This window comes from Rhinoderma darwinii, chromosome 1 (genome assembly GCF_050947455.1).
Source record: "Rhinoderma darwinii isolate aRhiDar2 chromosome 1, aRhiDar2.hap1, whole genome shotgun sequence".
Classification (NCBI taxonomy): domain Eukaryota; kingdom Metazoa; phylum Chordata; class Amphibia; order Anura; family Rhinodermatidae; genus Rhinoderma; species Rhinoderma darwinii.
The window spans coordinates 588,937,708-588,962,361 of record NC_134687.1 but is presented as its reverse complement, the minus strand read 5'-3'; the positions used below and the strand labels follow the sequence as shown (position 1 = coordinate 588,962,361).

At 48.0% G+C, this 24,654-nt stretch overlaps 37 non-coding genes across 37 annotated transcripts; all 37 read right to left on the bottom strand.

The window, feature by feature from the left end:
• Window positions 1-314: 314 nt before the first annotated feature.
• On the bottom strand, window positions 315-478 carry LOC142719477 (U1 spliceosomal RNA). The gene has a single exon (XR_012872745.1). It is a non-coding gene; the product is annotated as a U1 spliceosomal RNA (small nuclear RNA).
• A 593-nt stretch (window positions 479-1,071) lies between these two features.
• On the bottom strand, window positions 1,072-1,235 carry LOC142721994 (U1 spliceosomal RNA). Its single transcript, XR_012874329.1, has one exon. It is a non-coding gene; the product is annotated as a U1 spliceosomal RNA (small nuclear RNA).
• Window positions 1,236-1,710: 475 nt separating this feature from the next.
• On the bottom strand, window positions 1,711-1,874 carry LOC142719466 (U1 spliceosomal RNA). Its single transcript, XR_012872744.1, has one exon. It is a non-coding gene; the product is annotated as a U1 spliceosomal RNA (small nuclear RNA).
• A 467-nt stretch (window positions 1,875-2,341) lies between these two features.
• On the bottom strand, window positions 2,342-2,505 carry LOC142721720 (U1 spliceosomal RNA). Its single transcript, XR_012874134.1, has one exon. It is a non-coding gene; the product is annotated as a U1 spliceosomal RNA (small nuclear RNA).
• A 475-nt stretch (window positions 2,506-2,980) lies between these two features.
• On the bottom strand, window positions 2,981-3,144 carry LOC142721421 (U1 spliceosomal RNA). Its single transcript, XR_012874093.1, has one exon. It is a non-coding gene; the product is annotated as a U1 spliceosomal RNA (small nuclear RNA).
• A 467-nt stretch (window positions 3,145-3,611) lies between these two features.
• On the bottom strand, window positions 3,612-3,775 carry LOC142721074 (U1 spliceosomal RNA). Its single transcript, XR_012873834.1, has one exon. It is a non-coding gene; the product is annotated as a U1 spliceosomal RNA (small nuclear RNA).
• A 475-nt stretch (window positions 3,776-4,250) lies between these two features.
• On the bottom strand, window positions 4,251-4,414 carry LOC142719454 (U1 spliceosomal RNA). The gene has a single exon (XR_012872743.1). It is a non-coding gene; the product is annotated as a U1 spliceosomal RNA (small nuclear RNA).
• A 467-nt stretch (window positions 4,415-4,881) lies between these two features.
• Window positions 4,882-5,045, bottom strand: LOC142721063 (U1 spliceosomal RNA). Its single transcript, XR_012873823.1, has one exon. It is a non-coding gene; the product is annotated as a U1 spliceosomal RNA (small nuclear RNA).
• Window positions 5,046-5,520: 475 nt separating this feature from the next.
• LOC142719443 (U1 spliceosomal RNA) lies at window positions 5,521-5,684 on the bottom strand. Its single transcript, XR_012872742.1, has one exon. It is a non-coding gene; the product is annotated as a U1 spliceosomal RNA (small nuclear RNA).
• A 593-nt stretch (window positions 5,685-6,277) lies between these two features.
• LOC142721983 (U1 spliceosomal RNA) lies at window positions 6,278-6,441 on the bottom strand. Its single transcript, XR_012874318.1, has one exon. It is a non-coding gene; the product is annotated as a U1 spliceosomal RNA (small nuclear RNA).
• Window positions 6,442-6,908: 467 nt separating this feature from the next.
• Window positions 6,909-7,072, bottom strand: LOC142721709 (U1 spliceosomal RNA). Its single transcript, XR_012874124.1, has one exon. It is a non-coding gene; the product is annotated as a U1 spliceosomal RNA (small nuclear RNA).
• Window positions 7,073-7,543: 471 nt separating this feature from the next.
• Window positions 7,544-7,707, bottom strand: LOC142719432 (U1 spliceosomal RNA). The gene has a single exon (XR_012872741.1). It is a non-coding gene; the product is annotated as a U1 spliceosomal RNA (small nuclear RNA).
• A 593-nt stretch (window positions 7,708-8,300) lies between these two features.
• LOC142718646 (U1 spliceosomal RNA) lies at window positions 8,301-8,464 on the bottom strand. The gene has a single exon (XR_012872559.1). It is a non-coding gene; the product is annotated as a U1 spliceosomal RNA (small nuclear RNA).
• Window positions 8,465-8,939: 475 nt separating this feature from the next.
• Window positions 8,940-9,103, bottom strand: LOC142719421 (U1 spliceosomal RNA). The gene has a single exon (XR_012872740.1). It is a non-coding gene; the product is annotated as a U1 spliceosomal RNA (small nuclear RNA).
• A 467-nt stretch (window positions 9,104-9,570) lies between these two features.
• On the bottom strand, window positions 9,571-9,734 carry LOC142721698 (U1 spliceosomal RNA). Its single transcript, XR_012874116.1, has one exon. It is a non-coding gene; the product is annotated as a U1 spliceosomal RNA (small nuclear RNA).
• A 475-nt stretch (window positions 9,735-10,209) lies between these two features.
• Window positions 10,210-10,373, bottom strand: LOC142721399 (U1 spliceosomal RNA). The gene has a single exon (XR_012874092.1). It is a non-coding gene; the product is annotated as a U1 spliceosomal RNA (small nuclear RNA).
• A 467-nt stretch (window positions 10,374-10,840) lies between these two features.
• Window positions 10,841-11,004, bottom strand: LOC142721041 (U1 spliceosomal RNA). The gene has a single exon (XR_012873803.1). It is a non-coding gene; the product is annotated as a U1 spliceosomal RNA (small nuclear RNA).
• A 475-nt stretch (window positions 11,005-11,479) lies between these two features.
• LOC142719410 (U1 spliceosomal RNA) lies at window positions 11,480-11,643 on the bottom strand. The gene has a single exon (XR_012872739.1). It is a non-coding gene; the product is annotated as a U1 spliceosomal RNA (small nuclear RNA).
• A 593-nt stretch (window positions 11,644-12,236) lies between these two features.
• Window positions 12,237-12,400, bottom strand: LOC142721972 (U1 spliceosomal RNA). Its single transcript, XR_012874307.1, has one exon. It is a non-coding gene; the product is annotated as a U1 spliceosomal RNA (small nuclear RNA).
• Window positions 12,401-12,867: 467 nt separating this feature from the next.
• On the bottom strand, window positions 12,868-13,031 carry LOC142721687 (U1 spliceosomal RNA). Its single transcript, XR_012874115.1, has one exon. It is a non-coding gene; the product is annotated as a U1 spliceosomal RNA (small nuclear RNA).
• A 475-nt stretch (window positions 13,032-13,506) lies between these two features.
• On the bottom strand, window positions 13,507-13,670 carry LOC142721388 (U1 spliceosomal RNA). The gene has a single exon (XR_012874091.1). It is a non-coding gene; the product is annotated as a U1 spliceosomal RNA (small nuclear RNA).
• Window positions 13,671-14,137: 467 nt separating this feature from the next.
• Window positions 14,138-14,301, bottom strand: LOC142721030 (U1 spliceosomal RNA). The gene has a single exon (XR_012873792.1). It is a non-coding gene; the product is annotated as a U1 spliceosomal RNA (small nuclear RNA).
• A 475-nt stretch (window positions 14,302-14,776) lies between these two features.
• Window positions 14,777-14,940, bottom strand: LOC142719399 (U1 spliceosomal RNA). Its single transcript, XR_012872737.1, has one exon. It is a non-coding gene; the product is annotated as a U1 spliceosomal RNA (small nuclear RNA).
• A 593-nt stretch (window positions 14,941-15,533) lies between these two features.
• Window positions 15,534-15,697, bottom strand: LOC142721961 (U1 spliceosomal RNA). The gene has a single exon (XR_012874296.1). It is a non-coding gene; the product is annotated as a U1 spliceosomal RNA (small nuclear RNA).
• A 475-nt stretch (window positions 15,698-16,172) lies between these two features.
• Window positions 16,173-16,336, bottom strand: LOC142719388 (U1 spliceosomal RNA). The gene has a single exon (XR_012872736.1). It is a non-coding gene; the product is annotated as a U1 spliceosomal RNA (small nuclear RNA).
• A 475-nt stretch (window positions 16,337-16,811) lies between these two features.
• On the bottom strand, window positions 16,812-16,975 carry LOC142721920 (U1 spliceosomal RNA). Its single transcript, XR_012874256.1, has one exon. It is a non-coding gene; the product is annotated as a U1 spliceosomal RNA (small nuclear RNA).
• Window positions 16,976-17,442: 467 nt separating this feature from the next.
• On the bottom strand, window positions 17,443-17,606 carry LOC142721676 (U1 spliceosomal RNA). The gene has a single exon (XR_012874114.1). It is a non-coding gene; the product is annotated as a U1 spliceosomal RNA (small nuclear RNA).
• A 471-nt stretch (window positions 17,607-18,077) lies between these two features.
• LOC142719377 (U1 spliceosomal RNA) lies at window positions 18,078-18,241 on the bottom strand. Its single transcript, XR_012872735.1, has one exon. It is a non-coding gene; the product is annotated as a U1 spliceosomal RNA (small nuclear RNA).
• Window positions 18,242-18,834: 593 nt separating this feature from the next.
• LOC142718635 (U1 spliceosomal RNA) lies at window positions 18,835-18,998 on the bottom strand. Its single transcript, XR_012872558.1, has one exon. It is a non-coding gene; the product is annotated as a U1 spliceosomal RNA (small nuclear RNA).
• A 475-nt stretch (window positions 18,999-19,473) lies between these two features.
• LOC142719355 (U1 spliceosomal RNA) lies at window positions 19,474-19,637 on the bottom strand. Its single transcript, XR_012872734.1, has one exon. It is a non-coding gene; the product is annotated as a U1 spliceosomal RNA (small nuclear RNA).
• Window positions 19,638-20,104: 467 nt separating this feature from the next.
• LOC142721665 (U1 spliceosomal RNA) lies at window positions 20,105-20,268 on the bottom strand. The gene has a single exon (XR_012874113.1). It is a non-coding gene; the product is annotated as a U1 spliceosomal RNA (small nuclear RNA).
• A 475-nt stretch (window positions 20,269-20,743) lies between these two features.
• On the bottom strand, window positions 20,744-20,907 carry LOC142721377 (U1 spliceosomal RNA). Its single transcript, XR_012874090.1, has one exon. It is a non-coding gene; the product is annotated as a U1 spliceosomal RNA (small nuclear RNA).
• Window positions 20,908-21,374: 467 nt separating this feature from the next.
• Window positions 21,375-21,538, bottom strand: LOC142721019 (U1 spliceosomal RNA). The gene has a single exon (XR_012873781.1). It is a non-coding gene; the product is annotated as a U1 spliceosomal RNA (small nuclear RNA).
• A 471-nt stretch (window positions 21,539-22,009) lies between these two features.
• Window positions 22,010-22,173, bottom strand: LOC142719343 (U1 spliceosomal RNA). Its single transcript, XR_012872733.1, has one exon. It is a non-coding gene; the product is annotated as a U1 spliceosomal RNA (small nuclear RNA).
• A 593-nt stretch (window positions 22,174-22,766) lies between these two features.
• Window positions 22,767-22,930, bottom strand: LOC142722038 (U1 spliceosomal RNA). The gene has a single exon (XR_012874372.1). It is a non-coding gene; the product is annotated as a U1 spliceosomal RNA (small nuclear RNA).
• Window positions 22,931-23,405: 475 nt separating this feature from the next.
• LOC142719332 (U1 spliceosomal RNA) lies at window positions 23,406-23,569 on the bottom strand. Its single transcript, XR_012872732.1, has one exon. It is a non-coding gene; the product is annotated as a U1 spliceosomal RNA (small nuclear RNA).
• A 467-nt stretch (window positions 23,570-24,036) lies between these two features.
• Window positions 24,037-24,200, bottom strand: LOC142721643 (U1 spliceosomal RNA). The gene has a single exon (XR_012874112.1). It is a non-coding gene; the product is annotated as a U1 spliceosomal RNA (small nuclear RNA).
• Window positions 24,201-24,654: the final 454 nt, after the last annotated feature.

The window sequence follows — 24,654 nt, the reverse complement described above, 5'->3', positions numbered from 1 at the left end:
CAAGCATACAGTATACCGTCAACCAGCCCAATCAATCAATATCTTTGACACAGGCTCAAAGTAGCACAACATAGTACAGCAAAGGCACAGGTCCTACACTTTACGTTACACTCTGCACTAACATTGAGATAAAGCATCACATAGGAAAGCCACAAAACCAAAGGCAGCTGATAAGGGAGAGAGGAGTATCCAATCCTCTCGGCCACCCAGAGGTCAATTGATGGCTGGCTCGCTCGATCGATCGATCTAGCAAGTATCTCTGACTAGTAATAGTCAGCATTGATTAATAAGCACTGTTTTTCACCAGAGTAAATCAGGGGAAAGCGCGAACGCAGTCCCCCACTACCACAAATTATGCAGTCGAGTTTCCCGCATTTGGGGAAATCGCAGGGGTCAGCACACCCGAAGTGCAATGGATGAGCCTCACCCTGGGAGAACCACCTTAGTGATCATGGTATCTCCCCTGCCAGGTAAGTATGAGTTGCATAGCGCCTGCCAGAAAGGCTCCCCTCACAAGAGGCCCTACTAAGTCGCTGAGGATTTTTCCTGGTTTTTGGTCCGAAGCAGGCCAAAGATCACCTGTCTGGATCCAACTGCGCCAAAAAACGGATGCACCTCATTGTACGGAGCCAGGGGTGTGCAGGCACCCCAAATTCCATAAGACACAGGCTCAAGTCTAAGCACTTCCAAGATGCACAGCAACCAGGGTATTAGCATATGGGGCGGCGGCTTCTGGTCAGAGCATTGCCGTGCCGATGAAGCAGTCCCCACATTTGCATGCCGTCACCTGTGAGACAGAGAGGAAGGATAGGTTAGGTTAGGGAAAGGCTCGCCATGCCCTGACTTCTCGAAGCCCAGCAGAAAAAGAAACTTCACTGATCACACTGTTGTTCATCCACGAGGGGGAGACAAAGGCTGCGTATACAGCTAAATATAAAGAGATAATGTACCACATTTTGGATTGAAAAACAGCTTTGTTGACAATCGGTGGTTAAATCACAAGCATACAAGTACCTCTGACTAGTAACAGTCAGCATTGAATAATAAGCACTGTTTTTCACCAGAGTAAATCAGGGGAAAGCGCGAACGCAGTCCCCCACTACCACAAATTATGCAGTCGAGTTTCCCGCATTTGGGGAAATCGCAGGGGTCAGCACACCCGAAGTGCAATGGATGAGCCTCACCCTGGGAGAACCACCTTAATGATCATGGTATCTCCCCTGCCAGGTGAGTATGAGTTGCATAGCGCCTGCCAGACAGGCTCCCCTCACAAGAGGCCCTACTAAGTCGCTGAGGATTTTTCCTGGTTTTTGGTCCGAAGCAGGCCAAAGATCACCTGTCTGCATCCACCTTTTTGGATTGAAAGCAGCTTTGTTAACAATCAGTGGTCAAATCACAAGCATACAGTATACCGTCAACCAGCCCAATCAATCAATATCTTTGACACAGGCTCAAAGTAGCACAACATAGTACAGCAAAGGCACAGGTCCTACACTTTACGTTACACTCTGCACTAACATTGAGATAAAGCATCACATAGGAAAGCCACAAAACCAAAGGCAGCTGATAAGGGAGAGAGGAGTATCCAATCCTCTTGGCCACCCAGAGGTCAATTGATGGCTGGCTCGCTCGATCGATCGATCTAGCAAGTATCTCTGACTAGTAATAGTCAGCATTGAATAATAAGCACTGTTTTTCACCAGAGTAAATCAGGGGAAAGCGCGAACGCAGTCCCCCACTACCACAAATTATGCAGTCGAGTTTCCCGCATTTGGGGAAATCGCAGGGGTCAGCACACCCGAAGTGCAATGGATGAGCCTCACCCTGGGAGAACCACCTTAGTGATCATGGTATCTCCCCTGCCAGGTAAGTATGAGTTGCATAGCGCCTGCCAGACAGGCTCCCCTCACAAGAGGCCCTACTAAGTCGCTGAGGATTTTTCCTGGTTTTTGGTCCGAAGCAGGCCAAAGATCACCTGTCTGCATCCACCTTTTTGGATTGAAAGCAGCTTTGTTAACAATCAGTGGTCAAATCACAAGCATACAGTATACCGTCAACCAGCCCAATCAATCAATATCTTTGACACAGGCTCAAAGTAGCACAACATAGTACAGCAAAGGCACAGGTCCTACACTTTACGTTACACTCTGCACTAACATTGAGATAAAGCATCACATAGGAAAGCCACAAAACCAAAGGCAGCTGATAAGGGAGAGAGGAGTATCCAATCCTCTTGGCCACCCAGAGGTCAATTGATGGCTGGCTCGCTCGATCTAGCAAGTATCTCTGACTAGTAATAGTCAGCATTGAATAATAAGCACTGTTTTTCACCAGAGTAAATCAGGGGAAAGCGCAAACGCAGTCCCCCACTACCACAAATTATGCAGTCGAGTTTCCCGCATTTGGGGAAATCGCAGGGGTCAGCACACCCGAAGTGCAATGGCTGAGCCTCACCCTGGGAGAACCACCTTAATGATCATGGTATCTCCCCTGCCAGGTAAGTATGAGTTGCATAGCGCCTGCCAGACAGGCTCCCCTCACAAGAGGCCCTACTAAGTCGCTGAGGATTTTTCCTGGTTTTTGGTCCGAAGCAGGCCAAAGATCACCTGTCTGCATCCACCTTTTTGGATTGAAAGCAGCTTTGTTAACAATCAGTGGTCAAATCACAAGCATACAGTATACCGTCAACCAGCCCAATCAATCAATATCTTTGACACAGGCTCAAAGTAGCACAACATAGTACAGCAAAGGCACAGGTCCTACACTTTACGTTACACTCTGCACTAACATTGAGATAAAGCATCACATAGGAAAGCCACAAAACCAAAGGCAGCTGATAAGGGAGAGATGAGTATCCAATCCTCTTGGCCACCCAGAGGTCAATTGATGGCTGGCTCGCTCGATCGATCGATCTAGCAAGTATCTCTGACTAGTAATAGTCAGCATTGAATAATAAGCACTGTTTTTCACCAGAGTAAATCAGGGGAAAGCGCGAACGCAGTCCCCCACTACCACAAATTATGCAGTCGAGTTTCCCGCATTTGGGGAAATCGCAGGGTTCAGCACACCCGAAGTGCAATGGATGAGCCTCACCCTGGGAGAACCACCTTAGTGATCATGGTATCTCCCCTGCCAGGTAAGTATGAGTTGCATAGCGCCTGCCAGACAGGCTCCCCTCACAAGAGGCCCTACTAAGTCGCTGAGGATTTTTCCTGGTTTTTGGTCCGAAGCAGGCCAAAGATCACCTGTCTGCATCCACCTTTTTGGATTGAAAGCAGCTTTGTTAACAATCAGTGGTCAAATCACAAGCATACAGTATACCGTCAACCAGCCCAATCAATCAATATCTTTGACACAGGCTCAAAGTAGCACAACATAGTACAGCAAAGGCACAGGTCCTACACTTTACGTTACACTCTGCACTAACATTGAGATAAAGCATCACATAGGAAAGCCACAAAACCAAAGGCAGCTGATAAGGGAGAGAGGAGTATCCAATCCTCTTGGCCACCCAGAGGTCAATTGATGGCTGGCTCGCTCGATCTAGCAAGTATCTCTGACTAGTAATAGTCAGCATTGAATAATAAGCACTGTTTTTCACCAGAGTAAATCAGGGGAAAGCGCAAACGCAGTCCCCCACTACCACAAATTATGCAGTCGAGTTTCCCGCATTTGGGGAAATCGCAGGGGTCAGCACACCCGAAGTGCAATGGATGAGCCTCACCCTGGGAGAACCACCTTAATGATCATGGTATCTCCCCTGCCAGGTAAGTATGAGTTGCATAGCGCCTGCCAGACAGGCTCCCCTCACAAGAGGCCCTACTAAGTCGCTGAGGATTTTTCCTGGTTTTTGGTCCGAAGCAGGCCAAAGATCACCTGTCTGCATCCACCTTTTTGGATTGAAAGCAGCTTTGTTAACAATCAGTGGTCAAATCACAAGCATACAGTATACCGTCAACCAGCCCAATCAATCAATATCTTTGACACAGGCTCAAAGTAGCACAACATAGTACAGCAAAGGCACAGGTCCTACACTTTACGTTACACTCTGCACTAACATTGAGATAAAGCATCACATAGGAAAGCCACAAAACCAAAGGCAGCTGATAAGGGAGAGAGGAGTATCCAATCCTCTTGGCCACCCAGAGGTCAATTGATGGCTGGCTCGCTCGATCGATCGATCTAGCAAGTATCTCTGACTAGTAATAGTCAGCATTGAATAATAAGCACTGTTTTTCACCAGAGTAAATCAGGGGAAAGCGCGAACGCAGTCCCCCACTACCACAAATTATGCAGTCGAGTTTCCCGCATTTGGGGAAATCGCAGGGGTCAGCACACCCGAAGTGCAATGGATGAGCCTCACCCTGGGAGAACCACCTTAGTGATCATGGTATCTCCCCTGCCAGGTAAGTATGAGTTGCATAGCGCCTGCCAGACAGGCTCCCCTCACAAGAGGCCCTACTAAGTCGCTGAGGATTTTTCCTGGTTTTTGGTCCGAAGCAGGCCAAAGATCACCTGTCTGCATCCACCTTTTTGGATTGAAAGCAGCTTTGTTAACAATCAGTGGTCAAATCACAAGCATACAGTATACCGTCAACCAGCCCAATCAATCAATATCTTTGACACAGGCTCAAAGTAGCACAACATAGTACAGCAAAGGCACAGGTCCTACACTTTACGTTACACTCTGCACTAACATTGAGATAAAGCATCACATAGGAAAGCCACAAAACCAAAGGCAGCTGATAAGGGAGAGAGGAGTATCCAATCCTCTTGGCCACCCAGAGGTCAATTGATGGCTGGCTCGCTCGATCTAGCAAGTATCTCTGACTAGTAATAGTCAGCATTGAATAATAAGCACTGTTTTTCACCAGAGTAAATCAGGGGAAAGCGCAAACGCAGTCCCCCACTACCACAAATTATGCAGTCGAGTTTCCCGCATTTGGGGAAATCGCAGGGGTCAGCACACCCGAAGTGCAATGGATGAGCCTCACCCTGGGAGAACCACCTTAATGATCATGGTATCTCCCCTGCCAGGTAAGTATGAGTTGCATAGCGCCTGCCAGACAGGCTCCCCTCACAAGAGGCCCTACTAAGTCGCTGAGGATTTTTCCTGGTTTTTGGTCCGAAGCAGGCCAAAGATCACCTGTCTGCATCCACCTTTTTGGATTGAAAGCAGCTTTGTTAACAATCAGTGGTCAAATCACAAGCATACAGTATACCGTCAACCAGCCCAATCAATCAATATCTTTGACACAGGCTCAAAGTAGCACAACATAGTACAGCAAAGGCACAGGTCCTACACTTTACGTTACACTCTGCACTAACATTGAGATAAAGCATCACATAGGAAAGCCACAAAACCAAAGGCAGCTGATAAGGGAGAGAGGAGTATCCAATCCTCTCGGCCACCCAGAGGTCAATTGATGGCTGGCTCGCTCGATCGATCGATCTAGCAAGTATCTCTGACTAGTAATAGTCAGCATTGATTAATAAGCACTGTTTTTCACCAGAGTAAATCAGGGGAAAGCGCGAACGCAGTCCCCCACTACCACAAATTATGCAGTCGAGTTTCCCGCATTTGGGGAAATCGCAGGGGTCAGCACACCCGAAGTGCAATGGATGAGCCTCACCCTGGGAGAACCACCTTAGTGATCATGGTATCTCCCCTGCCAGGTAAGTATGAGTTGCATAGCGCCTGCCAGAAAGGCTCCCCTCACAAGAGGCCCTACTAAGTCGCTGAGGATTTTTCCTGGTTTTTGGTCCGAAGCAGGCCAAAGATCACCTGTCTGGATCCAACTGCGCCAAAAAACGGATGCACCTCATTGTACGGAGCCAGGGGTGTGCAGGCACCCCAAATTCCATAAGACACAGGCTCAAGTCTAAGCACTTCCAAGATGCACAGCAACCAGGGTATTAGCATATGGGGCGGCGGCTTCTGGTCAGAGCATTGCCGTGCCGATGAAGCAGTCCCCACATTTGCATGCCGTCACCTGTGAGACAGAGAGGAAGGATAGGTTAGGTTAGGGAAAGGCTCGCCATGCCCTGACTTCTCGAAGCCCAGCAGAAAAAGAAACTTCACTGATCACACTGTTGTTCATCCACGAGGGGGAGACAAAGGCTGCGTATACAGCTAAATATAAAGAGATAATGTACCACATTTTGGATTGAAAAACAGCTTTGTTGACAATCGGTGGTTAAATCACAAGCATACAAGTACCTCTGACTAGTAACAGTCAGCATTGAATAATAAGCACTGTTTTTCACCAGAGTAAATCAGGGGAAAGCGCGAACGCAGTCCCCCACTACCACAAATTATGCAGTCGAGTTTCCCGCATTTGGGGAAATCGCAGGGGTCAGCACACCCGAAGTGCAATGGATGAGCCTCACCCTGGGAGAACCACCTTAATGATCATGGTATCTCCCCTGCCAGGTGAGTATGAGTTGCATAGCGCCTGCCAGACAGGCTCCCCTCACAAGAGGCCCTACTAAGTCGCTGAGGATTTTTCCTGGTTTTTGGTCCGAAGCAGGCCAAAGATCACCTGTCTGCATCCACCTTTTTGGATTGAAAGCAGCTTTGTTAACAATCAGTGGTCAAATCACAAGCATACAGTATACCGTCAACCAGCCCAATCAATCAATATCTTTGACACAGGCTCAAAGTAGCACAACATAGTACAGCAAAGGCACAGGTCCTACACTTTACGTTACACTCTGCACTAACATTGAGATAAAGCATCACATAGGAAAGCCACAAAACCAAAGGCAGCTGATAAGGGAGAGAGGAGTATCCAATCCTCTTGGCCACCCAGAGGTCAATTGATGGCTGGCTCGCTCGATCTAGCAAGTATCTCTGACTAGTAATAGTCAGCATTGAATAATAAGCACTGTTTTTCACCAGAGTAAATCAGGGGAAAGCGCAAACGCAGTCCCCCACTACCACAAATTATGCAGTCGAGTTTCCCGCATTTGGGGAAATCGCAGGGGTCAGCACACCCGAAGTGCAATGGCTGAGCCTCACCCTGGGAGAACCACCTTAATGATCATGGTATCTCCCCTGCCAGGTAAGTATGAGTTGCATAGCGCCTGCCAGACAGGCTCCCCTCACAAGAGGCCCTACTAAGTCGCTGAGGATTTTTCCTGGTTTTTGGTCCGAAGCAGGCCAAAGATCACCTGTCTGCATCCACCTTTTTGGATTGAAAGCAGCTTTGTTAACAATCAGTGGTCAAATCACAAGCATACAGTATACCGTCAACCAGCCCAATCAATCAATATCTTTGACACAGGCTCAAAGTAGCACAACATAGTACAGCAAAGGCACAGGTCCTACACTTTACGTTACACTCTGCACTAACATTGAGATAAAGCATCACATAGGAAAGCCACAAAACCAAAGGCAGCTGATAAGGGAGAGAGGAGTATCCAATCCTCTTGGCCACCCAGAGGTCAATTGATGGCTGGCTCGATCGATCGATCTAGCAAGTATCTCTGACTAGTAATAGTCAGCATTGATTAATAAGCACTGTTTTTCACCAGAGTAAATCAGGGGAAAGCGCGAACGCAGTCCCCCACTACCACAAATTATGCAGTCGAGTTTCCCGCATTTGGGGAAATCGCAGGGGTCAGCACACCCGAAGTGCAATGGATGAGCCTCACCCTGGGAGAACCACCTTAGTGATCATGGTATCTCCCCTGCCAGGTAAGTATGAGTTGCATAGCGCCTGCCAGAAAGGCTCCCCTCACAAGAGGCCCTACTAAGTCGCTGAGGATTTTTCCTGGTTTTTGGTCCGAAGCAGGCCAAAGATCACCTGTCTGGATCCAACTGCGCCAAAAAACGGATGCACCTCATTATACGGAGCCAGGGGTGTGCAGGCACCCCAAATTCCATAAGACACAGGCTCAAGTCTAAGCACTTCCAAGATGCACAGCAACCAGGGTATTAGCATATGGGGCGGCGGCTTCTGGTCAGAGCATTGCCGTGCCGATGAAGCAGTCCCCACATTTGCATGCCGTCACCTGTGAGACAGAGAGGAAGGATAGGTTAGGTTAGGGAAAGGCTCGCCATGCCCTGACTTCTCGAAGCCCAGCAGAAAAAGAAACTTCACTGATCACACTGTTGTTCATCCACGAGGGGGAGACAAAGGCTGCGTATACAGCTAAATATAAAGAGATAATGTACCACATTTTGGATTGAAAAACAGCTTTGTTGACAATCGGTGGTTAAATCACAAGCATACAAGTACCTCTGACTAGTAACAGTCAGCATTGAATAATAAGCACTGTTTTTCACCAGAGTAAATCAGGGGAAAGCGCGAACGCAGTCCCCCACTACCACAAATTATGCAGTCGAGTTTCCCGCATTTGGGGAAATCGCAGGGGTCAGCACACCCGAAGTGCAATGGATGAGCCTCACCCTGGGAGAACCACCTTAATGATCATGGTATCTCCCCTGCCAGGTAAGTATGAGTTGCATAGCGCCTGCCAGACAGGCTCCCCTCACAAGAGGCCCTACTAAGTCGCTGAGGATTTTTCCTGGTTTTTGGTCCGAAGCAGGCCAAAGATCACCTGTCTGCATCCACCTTTTTGGATTGAAAGCAGCTTTGTTAACAATCAGTGGTCAAATCACAAGCATACAGTATACCGTCAACCAGCCCAATCAATCAATATCTTTGACACAGGCTCAAAGTAGCACAACATAGTACAGCAAAGGCACAGGTCCTACACTTTACGTTACACTCTGCACTAACATTGAGATAAAGCATCACATAGGAAAGCCACAAAACCAAAGGCAGCTGATAAGGGAGAGAGGAGTATCCAATCCTCTTGGCCACCCAGAGGTCAATTGATGGCTGGCTCGCTCGATCGATCGATCTAGCAAGTATCTCTGACTAGTAATAGTCAGCATTGAATAATAAGCACTGTTTTTCACCAGAGTAAATCAGGGGAAAGCGCGAACGCAGTCCCCCACTACCACAAATTATGCAGTCGAGTTTCCCGCATTTGGGGAAATCGCAGGGGTCAGCACACCCGAAGTGCAATGGATGAGCCTCACCCTGGGAGAACCACCTTAGTGATCATGGTATCTCCCCTGCCAGGTAAGTATGAGTTGCATAGCGCCTGCCAGACAGGCTCCCCTCACAAGAGGCCCTACTAAGTCGCTGAGGATTTTTCCTGGTTTTTGGTCCGAAGCAGGCCAAAGATCACCTGTCTGCATCCACCTTTTTGGATTGAAAGCAGCTTTGTTAACAATCAGTGGTCAAATCACAAGCATACAGTATACCGTCAACCAGCCCAATCAATCAATATCTTTGACACAGGCTCAAAGTAGCACAACATAGTACAGCAAAGGCACAGGTCCTACACTTTACGTTACACTCTGCACTAACATTGAGATAAAGCATCACATAGGAAAGCCACAAAACCAAAGGCAGCTGATAAGGGAGAGAGGAGTATCCAATCCTCTTGGCCACCCAGAGGTCAATTGATGGCTGGCTCGCTCGATCTAGCAAGTATCTCTGACTAGTAATAGTCAGCATTGAATAATAAGCACTGTTTTTCACCAGAGTAAATCAGGGGAAAGCGCAAACGCAGTCCCCCACTACCACAAATTATGCAGTCGAGTTTCCCGCATTTGGGGAAATCGCAGGGGTCAGCACACCCGAAGTGCAATGGCTGAGCCTCACCCTGGGAGAACCACCTTAATGATCATGGTATCTCCCCTGCCAGGTAAGTATGAGTTGCATAGCGCCTGCCAGACAGGCTCCCCTCACAAGAGGCCCTACTAAGTCGCTGAGGATTTTTCCTGGTTTTTGGTCCGAAGCAGGCCAAAGATCACCTGTCTGCATCCACCTTTTTGGATTGAAAGCAGCTTTGTTAACAATCAGTGGTCAAATCACAAGCATACAGTATACCGTCAACCAGCCCAATCAATCAATATCTTTGACACAGGCTCAAAGTAGCACAACATAGTACAGCAAAGGCACAGGTCCTACACTTTACGTTACACTCTGCACTAACATTGAGATAAAGCATCACATAGGAAAGCCACAAAACCAAAGGCAGCTGATAAGGGAGAGAGGAGTATCCAATCCTCTTGGCCACCCAGAGGTCAATTGATGGCTGGCTCGCTCGATCGATCGATCTAGCAAGTATCTCTGACTAGTAATAGTCAGCATTGAATAATAAGCACTGTTTTTCACCAGAGTAAATCAGGGGAAAGCGCGAACGCAGTCCCCCACTACCACAAATTATGCAGTCGAGTTTCCCGCATTTGGGGAAATCGCAGGGTTCAGCACACCCGAAGTGCAATGGATGAGCCTCACCCTGGGAGAACCACCTTAGTGATCATGGTATCTCCCCTGCCAGGTAAGTATGAGTTGCATAGCGCCTGCCAGACAGGCTCCCCTCACAAGAGGCCCTACTAAGTCGCTGAGGATTTTTCCTGGTTTTTGGTCCGAAGCAGGCCAAAGATCACCTGTCTGCATCCACCTTTTTGGATTGAAAGCAGCTTTGTTAACAATCAGTGGTCAAATCACAAGCATACAGTATACCGTCAACCAGCCCAATCAATCAATATCTTTGACACAGGCTCAAAGTAGCACAACATAGTACAGCAAAGGCACAGGTCCTACACTTTACGTTACACTCTGCACTAACATTGAGATAAAGCATCACATAGGAAAGCCACAAAACCAAAGGCAGCTGATAAGGGAGAGAGGAGTATCCAATCCTCTTGGCCACCCAGAGGTCAATTGATGGCTGGCTCGCTCGATCTAGCAAGTATCTCTGACTAGTAATAGTCAGCATTGAATAATAAGCACTGTTTTTCACCAGAGTAAATCAGGGGAAAGCGCAAACGCAGTCCCCCACTACCACAAATTATGCAGTCGAGTTTCCCGCATTTGGGGAAATCGCAGGGGTCAGCACACCCGAAGTGCAATGGATGAGCCTCACCCTGGGAGAACCACCTTAATGATCATGGTATCTCCCCTGCCAGGTAAGTATGAGTTGCATAGCGCCTGCCAGACAGGCTCCCCTCACAAGAGGCCCTACTAAGTCGCTGAGGATTTTTCCTGGTTTTTGGTCCGAAGCAGGCCAAAGATCACCTGTCTGCATCCACCTTTTTGGATTGAAAGCAGCTTTGTTAACAATCAGTGGTCAAATCACAAGCATACAGTATACCGTCAACCAGCCCAATCAATCAATATCTTTGACACAGGCTCAAAGTAGCACAACATAGTACAGCAAAGGCACAGGTCCTACACTTTACGTTACACTCTGCACTAACATTGAGATAAAGCATCACATAGGAAAGCCACAAAACCAAAGGCAGCTGATAAGGGAGAGAGGAGTATCCAATCCTCTCGGCCACCCAGAGGTCAATTGATGGCTGGCTCGCTCGATCGATCGATCTAGCAAGTATCTCTGACTAGTAATAGTCAGCATTGATTAATAAGCACTGTTTTTCACCAGAGTAAATCAGGGGAAAGCGCGAACGCAGTCCCCCACTACCACAAATTATGCAGTCGAGTTTCCCGCATTTGGGGAAATCGCAGGGGTCAGCACACCCGAAGTGCAATGGATGAGCCTCACCCTGGGAGAACCACCTTAGTGATCATGGTATCTCCCCTGCCAGGTAAGTATGAGTTGCATAGCGCCTGCCAGAAAGGCTCCCCTCACAAGAGGCCCTACTAAGTCGCTGAGGATTTTTCCTGGTTTTTGGTCCGAAGCAGGCCAAAGATCACCTGTCTGGATCCAACTGCGCCAAAAAACGGATGCACCTCATTGTACGGAGCCAGGGGTGTGCAGGCACCCCAAATTCCATAAGACACAGGCTCAAGTCTAAGCACTTCCAAGATGCACAGCAACCAGGGTATTAGCATATGGGGCGGCGGCTTCTGGTCAGAGCATTGCCGTGCCGATGAAGCAGTCCCCACATTTGCATGCCGTCACCTGTGAGACAGAGAGGAAGGATAGGTTAGGTTAGGGAAAGGCTCGCCATGCCCTGACTTCTCGAAGCCCAGCAGAAAAAGAAACTTCACTGATCACACTGTTGTTCATCCACGAGGGGGAGACAAAGGCTGCGTATACAGCTAAATATAAAGAGATAATGTACCACATTTTGGATTGAAAAACAGCTTTGTTGACAATCGGTGGTTAAATCACAAGCATACAAGTACCTCTGACTAGTAACAGTCAGCATTGAATAATAAGCACTGTTTTTCACCAGAGTAAATCAGGGGAAAGCGCGAACGCAGTCCCCCACTACCACAAATTATGCAGTCGAGTTTCCCGCATTTGGGGAAATCGCAGGGGTCAGCACACCCGAAGTGCAATGGATGAGCCTCACCCTGGGAGAACCACCTTAATGATCATGGTATCTCCCCTGCCAGGTGAGTATGAGTTGCATAGCGCCTGCCAGACAGGCTCCCCTCACAAGAGGCCCTACTAAGTCGCTGAGGATTTTTCCTGGTTTTTGGTCCGAAGCAGGCCAAAGATCACCTGTCTGCATCCACCTTTTTGGATTGAAAGCAGCTTTGTTAACAATCAGTGGTCAAATCACCAGCATACAGTATACCGTCAACCAGCCCAATCAATCAATATCTTTGACACAGGCTCAAAGTAGCACAACATAGTACAGCAAAGGCACAGGTCCTACACTTTACGTTACACTCTGCACTAACATTGAGATAAAGCATCACATAGGAAAGCCACAAAACCAAAGGCAGCTGATAAGGGAGAGAGGAGTATCCAATCCTCTTGGCCACCCAGAGGTCAATTGATGGCTGGCTCGCTCGATCTAGCAAGTATCTCTGACTAGTAATAGTCAGCATTGAATAATAAGCACTGTTTTTCACCAGAGTAAATCAGGGGAAAGCGCAAACGCAGTCCCCCACTACCACAAATTATGCAGTCGAGTTTCCCGCATTTGGGGAAATCGCAGGGGTCAGCACACCCGAAGTGCAATGGCTGAGCCTCACCCTGGGAGAACCACCTTAATGATCATGGTATCTCCCCTGCCAGGTAAGTATGAGTTGCATAGCGCCTGCCAGACAGGCTCCCCTCACAAGAGGCCCTACTAAGTCGCTGAGGATTTTTCCTGGTTTTTGGTCCGAAGCAGGCCAAAGATCACCTGTCTGCATCCACCTTTTTGGATTGAAAGCAGCTTTGTTAACAATCAGTGGTCAAATCACAAGCATACAGTATACCGTCAACCAGCCCAATCAATCAATATCTTTGACACAGGCTCAAAGTAGCACAACATAGTACAGCAAAGGCACAGGTCCTACACTTTACGTTACACTCTGCACTAACATTGAGATAAAGCATCACATAGGAAAGCCACAAAACCAAAGGCAGCTGATAAGGGAGAGAGGAGTATCCAATCCTCTTGGCCACCCAGAGGTCAATTGATGGCTGGCTCGCTCGATCGATCGATCTAGCAAGTATCTCTGACTAGTAATAGTCAGCATTGAATAATAAGCACTGTTTTTCACCAGAGTAAATCAGGGGAAAGCGCGAACGCAGTCCCCCACTACCACAAATTATGCAGTCGAGTTTCCCGCATTTGGGGAAATCGCAGGGTTCAGCACACCCGAAGTGCAATGGATGAGCCTCACCCTGGGAGAACCACCTTAGTGATCATGGTATCTCCCCTGCCAGGTAAGTATGAGTTGCATAGCGCCTGCCAGACAGGCTCCCCTCACAAGAGGCCCTACTAAGTCGCTGAGGATTTTTCCTGGTTTTTGGTCCGAAGCAGGCCAAAGATCACCTGTCTGCATCCACCTTTTTGGATTGAAAGCAGCTTTGTTAACAATCAGTGGTCAAATCACAAGCATACAGTATACCGTCAACCAGCCCAATCAATCAATATCTTTGACACAGGCTCAAAGTAGCACAACATAGTACAGCAAAGGCACAGGTCCTACACTTTACGTTACACTCTGCACTAACATTGAGATAAAGCATCACATAGGAAAGCCACAAAACCAAAGGCAGCTGATAAGGGAGAGAGGAGTATCCAATCCTCTTGGCCACCCAGAGGTCAATTGATGGCTGGCTCGCTCGATCTAGCAAGTATCTCTGACTAGTAATAGTCAGCATTGAATAATAAGCACTGTTTTTCACCAGAGTAAATCAGGGGAAAGCGCAAACGCAGTCCCCCACTACCACAAATTATGCAGTCGAGTTTCCCGCATTTGGGGAAATCGCAGGGGTCAGCACACCCGAAGTGCAATGGATGAGCCTCACCCTGGGAGAACCACCTTAATGATCATGGTATCTCCCCTGCCAGGTAAGTATGAGTTGCATAGCGCCTGCCAGACAGGCTCCCCTCACAAGAGGCCCTACTAAGTCGCTGAGGATTTTTCCTGGTTTTTGGTCCGAAGCAGGCCAAAGATCACCTGTCTGCATCCACCTTTTTGGATTGAAAGCAGCTTTGTTAACAATCAGTGGTCAAATCACAAGCATACAGTATACCGTCAACCAGCCCAATCAATCAATATCTTTGACACAGGCTCAAAGTAGCACAACATAGTACAGCAAAGGCACAGGTCCTACACTTTACGTTACACTCTGCACTAACATTGAGATAAAGCATCACATAGGAAAGCCACAAAACCAAAGGCAGCTGATAAGGGAGAGAGGAGTATCCAATCCTCTCGGCCACCCAGAGGTCAATTGATGGCTGGCTCGCTCGATCGATCGATCTAGCAAGTATCTCTGACTAGTAATAGTCAGCATTGATTAATAAGCACTGTTTTTCACCAGAGTAAATCAGGGGAAAGCGCGAACGCAGTCCCCCACTACCACAAATTATGCAGTCGAGTTTCCCGCATTTGGGGAAATCGCAGGGGTCAGCACACCCGAAGTGCAATGGATGAGCCTCACCCTGGGAGAACCACCTTAGTGATCATGGTATCTCCCCTGCCAGGTAAGTATGAGTTGCATAGCGCCTGCCAGAAAGGCTCCCCTCACAAGAGGCCCTACTAAGTCGCTGAGGATTTTTCCTGGTTTTTGGTCCGAAGCAGGCCAAAGATCACCTGTCTGGATCCAACTGCGCCAAAAAACGGATGCACCTCATTGTACGGAGCCAGGGGTGTGCAGGCACCCCAAATTCCATAAGACACAGGCTCAAGTCTAAGCACTTCCAAGATGCACAGCAACCAGGGTATTAGCATATGGGGCGGCGGCTTCTGGTCAGAGCATTGCCGTGCCGATGAAGCAGTCCCCACATTTGCATGCCGTCACCTGTGAGACAGAGAGGAAGGATAGGTTAGGTTAGGGAAAGGCTCGCCATGCCCTGACTTCTCGAAGCCCAGCAGAAAAAGAAACTTCACTGATCACACTGTTGTTCATCCACGAGGGGGAGACAAAGGCTGCGTATACAGCTAAATATAAAGAGATAATGTACCACATTTTGGATTGAAAAACAGCTTTGTTGACAATCGGTGGTTAAATCACAAGCATACAAGTACCTCTGACTAGTAACAGTCAGCATTGAATAATAAGCACTGTTTTTCACCAGAGTAAATCAGGGGAAAGCGCGAACGCAGTCCCCCACTACCACAAATTATGCAGTCGAGTTTCCCGCATTTGGGGAAATCGCAGGGGTCAGCACACCCGAAGTGCAATGGATGAGCCTCACCCTGGGAGAACCACCTTAATGATCATGGTATCTCCCCTGCCAGGTGAGTATGAGTTGCATAGCGCCTGCCAGACAGGCTCCCCTCACAAGAGGCCCTACTAAGTCGCTGAGGATTTTTCCTGGTTTTTGGTCCGAAGCAGGCCAAAGATCACCTGTCTGCATCCACCTTTTTGGATTGAAAGCAGCTTTGTTAACAATCAGTGGTCAAATCACCAGCATACAGTATACCGTCAACCAGCCCAATCAATCAATATCTTTGACACAGGCTCAAAGTAGCACAACATAGTACAGCAAAGGCACAGGTCCTACACTTTACGTTACACTCTGCACTAACATTGAGATAAAGCATCACATAGGAAAGCCACAAAACCAAAGGCAGCTGATAAGGGAGAGAGGAGTATCCAATCCTCTTGGCCACCCAGAGGTCAATTGATGGCTGGCTCGCTCGATCGATCGATCTAGCAAGTATCTCTGACTAGTAATAGTCAGCATTGAATAATAAGCACTGTTTTTCACCAGAGTAAATCAGGGGAAAGCGCGAACGCAGTCCCCCACTACCACAAATTATGCAGTCGAGTTTCCCGCATTTGGGGAAATCGCAGGGGTCAGCACACCCGAAGTGCAATGGATGAGCCTCACCCTGGGAGAACCACCTTAGTGATCATGGTATCTCCCCTGCCAGGTAAGTATGAGTTGCATAGCGCCTGCCAGACAGGCTCCCCTCACAAGAGGCCCTACTAAGTCGCTGAGGATTTTTCCTGGTTTTTGGTCCGAAGCAGGCCAAAGATCACCTGTCTGCATCCACCTTTTTGGATTGAAAGCAGCTTTGTTAACAATCAGTGGTCAAATCACAAGCATACAGTATACCGTCAACCAGCCCAATCAATCAATATCTTTGACACAGGCTCAAAGTAGCACAACATAGTACAGCAAAGGCACAGGTCCTACACTTTACGTTACACTCTGCACTAACATTGAGATAAAGCATCACATAGGAAAGCCACAAAACCAAAGGCAGCTGATAAGGGAGAGAGGAGTATCCAATCCTCTTGGCCACCCAGAGGTCAATTGATGGCTGGCTCGCTCGATCGATCGATCTAGCAAGTATCTCTGACTAGTAATAGTCAGCATTGAATAATAAGCACTGTTTTTCACCAGAGTAAATCAGGGGAAAGCGCGAACGCAGTCCCCCACTACCACAAATTATGCAGTCGAGTTTCCCGCATTTGAGGAAATCGCAGGGGTCAGCACACCCGAAGTGCAATGGATGAGCCTCACCCTGGGAGAACCACCTTAGTGATCATGGTATCTCCCCTGCCAGGTAAGTATGAGTTGCATAGCGCCTGCCAGACAGGCTCCCCTCACAAGAGGCCCTACTAAGTCGCTGAGGATTTTTCCTGGTTTTTGGTCCGAAGCAGGCCAAAGATCACCTGTCTGCATCCACCTTTTTGGATTGAAAGCAGCTTTGTTAACAATCAGTGGTCAAATCACAAGCATACAGTATACCGTCAACCAGCCCAATCAATCAATATCTTTGACACAGGCTCAAAGTAGCACAACATAGTACAGCAAAGGCACAGGTCCTACACTTTACGTTACACTCTGCACTAACATTGAGATAAAGCATCACATAGGAAAGCCACAAAACCAAAGGCAGCTGATAAGGGAGAGAGGAGTATCCAATCCTCTTGGCCACCCAGAGGTCAATTGATGGCTGGCTCGCTCGATCTAGCAAGTATCTCTGACTAGTAATAGTCAGCATTGAATAATAAGCACTGTTTTTCACCAGAGTAAATCAGGGGAAAGCGCAAACGCAGTCCCCCACTACCACAAATTATGCAGTCGAGTTTCCCGCATTTGGGGAAATCGCAGGGGTCAGCACACCCGAAGTGCAATGGCTGAGCCTCACCCTGGGAGAACCACCTTAATGATCATGGTATCTCCCCTGCCAGGTAAGTATGAGTTGCATAGCGCCTGCCAGACAGGCTCCCCTCACAAGAGGCCCTACTAAGTCGCTGAGGATTTTTCCTGGTTTTTGGTCCGAAGCAGGCCAAAGATCACCTGTCTGCATCCACCTTTTTGGATTGAAAGCAGCTTTGTTAACAATCAGTGGTCAAATCACAAGCATACAGTATACCGTCAACCAGCCCAATCAATCAATATCTTTGACACAGGCTCAAAGTAGCACAACATAGTACAGCAAAGGCACAGGTCCTACACTTTACGTTACACTCTGCACTAACATTGAGATAAAGCATCACATAGGAAAGCCACAAAACCAAAGGCAGCTGATAAGGGAGAGAGGAGTATCCAATCCTCTTGGCCACCCAGAGGTCAATTGATGGCTGGCTCGATCGATCGATCTAGCAAGTATCTCTGACTAGTAATAGTCAGCATTGATTAATAAGCACTGTTTTTCACCAGAGTAAATCAGGGGAAAGCGCGAACGCAGTCCCCCACTACCACAAATTATGCAGTCGAGTTTCCCGCATTTGGGGAAATCGCAGGGGTCAGCACACCCGAAGTGCAATGGATGAGCCTCACCCTGGGAGAACCACCTTAGTGATCATGGTATCTCCCCTGCCAGGTAAGTATGAGTTGCATAGCGCCTGCCAGAAAGGCTCCCCTCACAAGAGGCCCTACTAAGTCGCTGAGGATTTTTCCTGGTTTTTGGTCCGAAGCAGGCCAAAGATCACCTGTCTGGATCCAACTGCGCCAAAAAACGGATGCACCTCATTGTACGGAGCCAGGGGTGTGCAGGCACCCCAAATTCCATAAGACACAGGCTCAAGTCTAAGCACTTCCAAGATGCACAGCAACCAGGGTATTAGCATATGGGGCGGCGGCTTCTGGTCAGAGCATTGCCGTGCCGATGAAGCAGTCCCCACATTTGCATGCCGTCACCTGTGAGACAGAGAGGAAGGATAGGTTAGGTTAGGGAAAGGCTCGCCATGCCCTGACTTCTCGAAGCCCAGCAGAAAAAGAAACTTCACTGATCACACTGTTGTTCATCCACGAGGGGGAGACAAAGGCTGCGTATACAGCTAAATATAAAGAGATAATGTACCACATTTTGGATTGAAAAACAGCTTTGTTGACAATCGGTGGTTAAATCACAAGCATACAAGTACCTCTGACTAGTAACAGTCAGCATTGAATAATAAGCACTGTTTTTCACCAGAGTAAATCAGGGGAAAGCGCGAACGCAGTCCCCCACTACCACAAATTATGCAGTCGAGTTTCCCGCATTTGGGGAAATCGCAGGGGTCAGCACACCCGAAGTGCAATGGATGAGCCTCACCCTGGGAGAACCACCTTAATGATCATGGTATCTCCCCTGCCAGGTAAGTATGAGTTGCATAGCGCCTGCCAGACAGGCTCCCCTCACAAGAGGCCCTACTAAGTCGCTGAGGATTTTTCCTGGTTTTTGGTCCGAAGCAGGCCAAAGATCACCTGTCTGCATCCACCTTTTTGGATTGAAAGCAGCTTTGTTAACAATCAGTGGTCAAATCACAAGCATACAGTATACCGTCAACCAGCCCAATCAATCAATATCTTTGACACAGGCTCAAAGTAGCACAACATAGTACAGCAAAGGCACAGGTCCTACACTTTACGTTACACTCTGCACTAACATTGAGATAAAGCATCACATAGGAAAGCCACAAAACCAAAGGCAGCTGATAAGGGAGAGAGGAGTATCCAATCCTCTTGGCCACCCAGAGGTCAATTGATGGCTGGCTCGCTCGATCGATCGATCTAGCAAGTATCTCTGACTAGTAATAGTCAGCATTGAATAATAAGCACTGTTTTTCACCAGAGTAAATCAGGGGAAAGCGCGAACGCAGTCCCCCACTACCACAAATTATGCAGTCGAGTTTCCCGCATTTGGGGAAATCGCAGGGGTCAGCACACCCGAAGTGCAATGGATGAGCCTCACCCTGGGAGAACCACCTTAGTGATCATGGTATCTCCCCTGCCAGGTAAGTATGAGTTGCATAGCGCCTGCCAGACAGGCTCCCCTCACAAGAGGCCCTACTAAGTCGCTGAGGATTTTTCCTGGTTTTTGGTCCGAAGCAGGCCAAAGATCACCTGTCTGCATCCACCTTTTTGGATTGAAAGCAGCTTTGTTAACAATCAGTGGTCAAATCACAAGCATACAGTATACCGTCAACCAGCCCAATCAATCAATATCTTTGACACAGGCTCAAAGTAGCACAACATAGTACAGCAAAGGCACAGGTCCTACACTTTACGTTACACTCTGCACTAACATTGAGATAAAGCATCACATAGGAAAGCCACAAAACCAAAGGCAGCTGATAAGGGAGAGAGGAGTATCCAATCCTCTTGGCCACCCAGAGGTCAATTGATGGCTGGCTCGCTCGATCTAGCAAGTATCTCTGACTAGTAATAGTCAGCATTGAATAATAAGCACTGTTTTTCACCAGAGTAAATCAGGGGAAAGCGCAAACGCAGTCCCCCACTACCACAAATTATGCAGTCGAGTTTCCCGCATTTGGGGAAATCGCAGGGGTCAGCACACCCGAAGTGCAATGGCTGAGCCTCACCCTGGGAGAACCACCTTAATGATCATGGTATCTCCCCTGCCAGGTAAGTATGAGTTGCATAGCGCCTGCCAGACAGGCTCCCCTCACAAGAGGCCCTACTAAGTCGCTGAGGATTTTTCCTGGTTTTTGGTCCGAAGCAGGCCAAAGATCACCTGTCTGCATCCACCTTTTTGGATTGAAAGCAGCTTTGTTAACAATCAGTGGTCAAATCACAAGCATACAGTATACCGTCAACCAGCCCAATCAATCAATATCTTTGACACAGGCTCAAAGTAGCACAACATAGTACAGCAAAGGCACAGGTCCTACACTTTACGTTACACTCTGCACTAACATTGAGATAAAGCATCACATAGGAAAGCCACAAAACCAAAGGCAGCTGATAAGGGAGAGAGGAGTATCCAATCCTCTTGGCCACCCAGAGGTCAATTGATGGCTGGCTCGCTCGATCGATCGATCTAGCAAGTATCTCTGACTAGTAATAGTCAGCATTGAATAATAAGCACTGTTTTTCACCAGAGTAAATCAGGGGAAAGCGCGAACGCAGTCCCCCACTACCACAAATTATGCAGTCGAGTTTCCCGCATTTGGGGAAATCGCAGGGTTCAGCACACCCGAAGTGCAATGGATGAGCCTCACCCTGGGAGAACCACCTTAGTGATCATGGTATCTCCCCTGCCAGGTAAGTATGAGTTGCATAGCGCCTGCCAGACAGGCTCCCCTCACAAGAGGCCCTACTAAGTCGCTGAGGATTTTTCCTGGTTTTTGGTCCGAAGCAGGCCAAAGATCACCTGTCTGCATCCACCTTTTTGGATTGAAAGCAGCTTTGTTAACAATCAGTGGTCAAATCACAAGCATACAGTATACCGTCAACCAGCCCAATCAATCAATATCTTTGACACAGGCTCAAAGTAGCACAACATAGTACAGCAAAGGCACAGGTCCTACACTTTACGTTACACTCTGCACTAACATTGAGATAAAGCATCACATAGGAAAGCCACAAAACCAAAGGCAGCTGATAAGGGAGAGAGGAGTATCCAATCCTCTTGGCCACCCAGAGGTCAATTGATGGCTGGCTCGCTCGATCTAGCAAGTATCTCTGACTAGTAATAGTCAGCATTGAATAATAAGCACTGTTTTTCACCAGAGTAAATCAGGGGAAAGCGCAAACGCAGTCCCCCACTACCACAAATTATGCAGTCGAGTTTCCCGCATTTGGGGAAATCGCAGGGGTCAGCACACCCGAAGTGCAATGGATGAGCCTCACCCTGGGAGAACCACCTTAATGATCATGGTATCTCCCCTGCCAGGTAAGTATGAGTTGCATAGCGCCTGCCAGACAGGCTCCCCTCACAAGAGGCCCTACTAAGTCGCTGAGGATTTTTCCTGGTTTTTGGTCCGAAGCAGGCCAAAGATCACCTGTCTGCATCCACCTTTTTGGATTGAAAGCAGCTTTGTTAACAATCAGTGGTCAAATCACAAGCATACAGTATACCGTCAACCAGCCCAATCAATCAATATCTTTGACACAGGCTCAAAGTAGCACAACATAGTACAGCAAAGGCACAGGTCCTACACTTTACGTTACACTCTGCACTAACATTGAGATAAAGCATCACATAGGAAAGCCACAAAACCAAAGGCAGCTGATAAGGGAGAGAGGAGTATCCAATCCTCTTGGCCACCCAGAGGTCAATTGATGGCTGGCTCGATCGATCGATCTAGCAAGTATCTCTGACTAGTAATAGTCAGCATTGATTAATAAGCACTGTTTTTCACCAGAGTAAATCAGGGGAAAGCGCGAACGCAGTCCCCCACTACCACAAATTATGCAGTCGAGTTTCCCGCATTTGGGGAAATCGCAGGGGTCAGCACACCCGAAGTGCAATGGATGAGCCTCACCCTGGGAGAACCACCTTAGTGATCATGGTATCTCCCCTGCCAGGTAAGTATGAGTTGCATAGCGCCTGCCAGAAAGGCTCCCCTCACAAGAGGCCCTACTAAGTCGCTGAGGATTTTTCCTGGTTTTTGGTCCGAAGCAGGCCAAAGATCACCTGTCTGGATCCAACTGCGCCAAAAAACGGATGCACCTCATTGTACGGAGCCAGGGGTGTGCAGGCACCCCAAATTCCATAAGACACAGGCTCAAGTCTAAGCACTTCCAAGATGCACAGCAACCAGGGTATTAGCATATGGGGCGGCGGCTTCTGGTCAGAGCATTGCCGTGCCGATGAAGCAGTCCCCACATTTGCATGCCGTCACCTGTGAGACAGAGAGGAAGGATAGGTTAGGTTAGGGAAAGGCTCGCCATGCCCTGACTTCTCGAAGCCCAGCAGAAAAAGAAACTTCACTGATCACACTGTTGTTCATCCACGAGGGGGAGACAAAGGCTGCGTATACAGCTAAATATAAAGAGATAATGTACCACATTTTGGATTGAAAAACAGCTTTGTTGACAATCGGTGGTTAAATCACAAGCATACAAGTACCTCTGACTAGTAACAGTCAGCATTGAATAATAAGCACTGTTTTTCACCAGAGTAAATCAGGGGAAAGCGCGAACGCAGTCCCCCACTACCACAAATTATGCAGTCGAGTTTCCCGCATTTGGGGAAATCGCAGGGGTCAGCACACCCGAAGTGCAATGGATGAGCCTCACCCTGGGCGAACCACCTTAATGATCATGGTATCTCCCCTGCCAGGTAAGTATGAGTTGCATAGCGCCTGCCAGACAGGCTCCCCTCACAAGAGGCCCTACTAAGTCGCTGAGGATTTTTCCTGGTTTTTGGTCCGAAGCAGGCCAAAGATCACCTGTCTGCATCCACCTTTTTGGATTGAAAGCAGCTTTGTTAACAATCAGTGGTCAAATCACAAGCATACAGTATACCGTCAACCAGCCCAATCAATCAATATCTTTGACACAGGCTCAAAGTAGCACAACATAGTACAGCAAAGGCACAGGTCCTACACTTTACGTTACACTCTGCACTAACATTGAGATAAAGCATCACATAGGAAAGCCACAAAACCAAAGGCAGCTGATAAGGGAGAGAGGAGTATCCAATCCTCTCGGCCACCCAGAGGTCAATTGATGGCTGGCTCGCTCGATCGATCGATCTAGCAAGTATCTCTGACTAGTAATAGTCAGCATTGAATAATAAGCACTGTTTTTCACCAGAGTAAATCAGGGGAAAGCGCGAACGCAGTCCCCCACTACCACAAATTATGCAGTCGAGTTTCCCGCATTTGGGGAAATCGCAGGGGTCAGCACACCCGAAGTGCAATGGATGAGCCTCACCCTGGGAGAACCACCTTAGTGATCATGGTATCTCCCCTGCCAGGTAAGTATGAGTTGCATAGCGCCTGCCAGACAGGCTCCCCTCACAAGAGGCCCTACTAAGTCGCTGAGGATTTTTCCTGGTTTTTGGTCCGAAGCAGGCCAAAGATCACCTGTCTGCATCCACCTTTTTGGATTGAAAGCAGCTTTGTTAACAATCAGTGGTCAAATCACAAGCATACAGTATACCGTCAACCAGCCCAATCAATCAATATCTTTGACACAGGCTCAAAGTAGCACAACATAGTACAGCAAAGGCACAGGTCCTACACTTTACGTTACACTCTGCACTAACATTGAGATAAAGCATCACATAGGAAAGCCACAAAACCAAAGGCAGCTGATAAGGGAGAGAGGAGTATCCAATCCTCTTGGCCACCCAGAGGTCAATTGATGGCTGGCTCGCTCGATCTAGCAAGTATCTCTGACTAGTAATAGTCAGCATTGAATAATAAGCACTGTTTTTCACCAGAGTAAATCAGGGGAAAGCGCAAACGCAGTCCCCCACTACCACAAATTATGCAGTCGAGTTTCCCGCATTTGGGGAAATCGCAGGGGTCAGCACACCCGAAGTGCAATGGCTGAGCCTCACCCTGGGAGAACCACCTTAATGATCATGGTATCTCCCCTGCCAGGTAAGTATGAGTTGCATAGCGCCTGCCAGACAGGCTCCCCTCACAAGAGGCCCTACTAAGTCGCTGAGGATTTTTCCTGGTTTTTGGTCCGAAGCAGGCCAAAGATCACCTGTCTGCATCCACCTTTTTGGATTGAAAGCAGCTTTGTTAACAATCAGTGGTCAAATCACAAGCATACAGTATACCGTCAACCAGCCCAATCAATCAATATCTTTGACACAGGCTCAAAGTAGCACAACATAGTACAGCAAAGGCACAGGTCCTACACTTTACGTTACACTCTGCACTAACATTGAGATAAAGCATCACATAGGAAAGCCACAAAACCAAAGGCAGCTGATAAGGGAGAGAGGAGTATCCAATCCTCTTGGCCACCCAGAGGTCAATTGATGGCTGGCTCGCTCGATCGATCGATCTAGCAAGTATCTCTGACTAGTAATAGTCAGCATTGAATAATAAGCA